This window comes from Anopheles coustani, assembly GCF_943734705.1.
Source record: "Anopheles coustani chromosome X unlocalized genomic scaffold, idAnoCousDA_361_x.2 X_unloc_57, whole genome shotgun sequence".
NCBI classification, from domain to species: domain Eukaryota; kingdom Metazoa; phylum Arthropoda; class Insecta; order Diptera; family Culicidae; genus Anopheles; species Anopheles coustani.
In genome coordinates, this window is record NW_026525167.1 from 110,860 (window position 1) to 112,500 (window position 1,641).

Genomic DNA, 1,641 nt, shown 5'->3' on the forward strand with positions numbered 1-1,641 from the left:
ATGGAACATTCCAGCTTGCCCTATGTGGAAGAGGGCACATTACTCAATACTGTGGTGTGAAGTATAAAGTTCAGTTCTCCCCTGGTCCACGCTGCTTCGGCGGTCCTGGGTAAGATAGTTCATTCTAGCTTGCCCTATGTGGAAGAGGACACTTAATACTTCGTCTCTAAGCGGCGGCTTGACTCCTCCCTACGGGGAACGGGTTTACGCGCACAGCGGCGGCTTACGCACTATGGCAGTCATGGATGCCTTACGTTTCTATGAAAAGTGTGTTCCTCCCCTGGTCCACGCTGCTTCGGCAGTCCTGGGTAAGATAGTTAGTTCTAGCTTGCCCTATGTGGAAGAGGACACGTAGACTTACTGTGGTGTGAAGTATAAAGTTCAGTTCTCCCCTGGTCCACGCCGCTTCGGCCGTCCTGGGTAAAATGGATTCATCCAGCTTGCCCTATGTGGAATGAGGACACTTTATGCTTCGTCTCTAAGCGGCGGCTTGCTCCTCCCTACGGGGAACGGGTATACGCGCACAGCGGCGGCTTACGTTATGGCAGTCATGGATGCCTTACGTTTCCATGAAAAGTGTGTTCCTCCCCTGGTCCACGCTGCTTCGGCAGTCCTGGGTAAGATAGTTAGTTCTAGCTTGCCCTATGTGGAAGAGGACACGTAGACTTACTGTGGTGTGAAGTATAAGGTTCAGTTCTCCCCTGGTCCACGCCGCTTCGGCCGTCCTGGGTAAAATGGATTAATCCAGCTTGCCCTATGTGGAATGAGGACACTTTATGCTTCGTCTCTAAGCGGCGGCTTGCTCCTCCCTACGGGGAACGGGTATACGCGCACAGCGGCGGCTTACGCAAGTTAGTCACCCTCGGCAGTGGATCACTCGGCTCATGGATCGATGAAGACCGCAGCTAACTGCGCGTCATAATGTGAACTGCAGGACACATGAACATTGATAAGTTGAACGCATATTGCACGTCGTGGGAACCTACCATGATGTACAGATGACTGAGCGCTTATATTTGAGAAATGTATCGCATACATTTAACTACGCCGTGACACCCGTCACGAGACGTGCACCATGATGTTAACTAGGGTCGCGACGACCCGCTAGCATTAAAGAACCCGTGGTTTACAATATACTGGCATTGGAATTCGAAGTATTTAGAGCGTCCGTGTTCCCGCGTGAGGCGGAAGTACGAGGAGAAGGCGTGCTTGTGGTGTCTGTGGTGGTGTTTACTGATGTCTAGCTTCAGCTTATTTATTTATTTAAATAGAAGCGAAGATGTCAAAGTAGCGTCGAAGCAGCAGCGGTAGCACAAATGATTCAAGTATGGAAGTTGACCAAAGGAACACAAACAAACTAGCGTATGGGCAATGGAAGGTATCAGTGAGTTAAACCACACGCGGGCTAACAGCCCGTTAACCGAGTCCAACGGTACATATTGGACATTGAAACAAAGTAGTCGCAAGCCAGATGTGACGATAACAACCGCAAGGTACATAAGCCTCAGTTCATGTGTGACAACCCCCTGAATTTAAGCATATTAATAAGGGGAGGAAAAGAAACCAACCGGGATTCCCTGAGTAGCTGCGAGCGAAACGGGAGAAGCTCAGCACGTAGGGGTGGCGGCCAGTCCGTCTATC

General features: G+C 50.5%; 2 non-coding genes across 2 annotated transcripts in view; both read left to right on the plus strand.

The window, feature by feature from the left end:
• Nucleotides 1-857: 857 nt before the first annotated feature.
• LOC131270771 (5.8S ribosomal RNA) lies at nt 858-1,012 on the plus strand. The gene has a single exon (XR_009179785.1). It is a non-coding gene; the product is annotated as a 5.8S ribosomal RNA (ribosomal RNA).
• A 487-nt stretch (nt 1,013-1,499) lies between these two features.
• The window catches only part of LOC131270768 (large subunit ribosomal RNA), a 4,091-nt gene continuing 3,949 nt past the window's right edge, over nt 1,500-1,641 (plus strand). Inside the window, exon 1 of the ribosomal RNA XR_009179783.1 lies at nt 1,500-1,641. This exon is cut by the window's right edge and continues 3,949 nt beyond it. This is a non-coding gene — a ribosomal RNA (large subunit ribosomal RNA).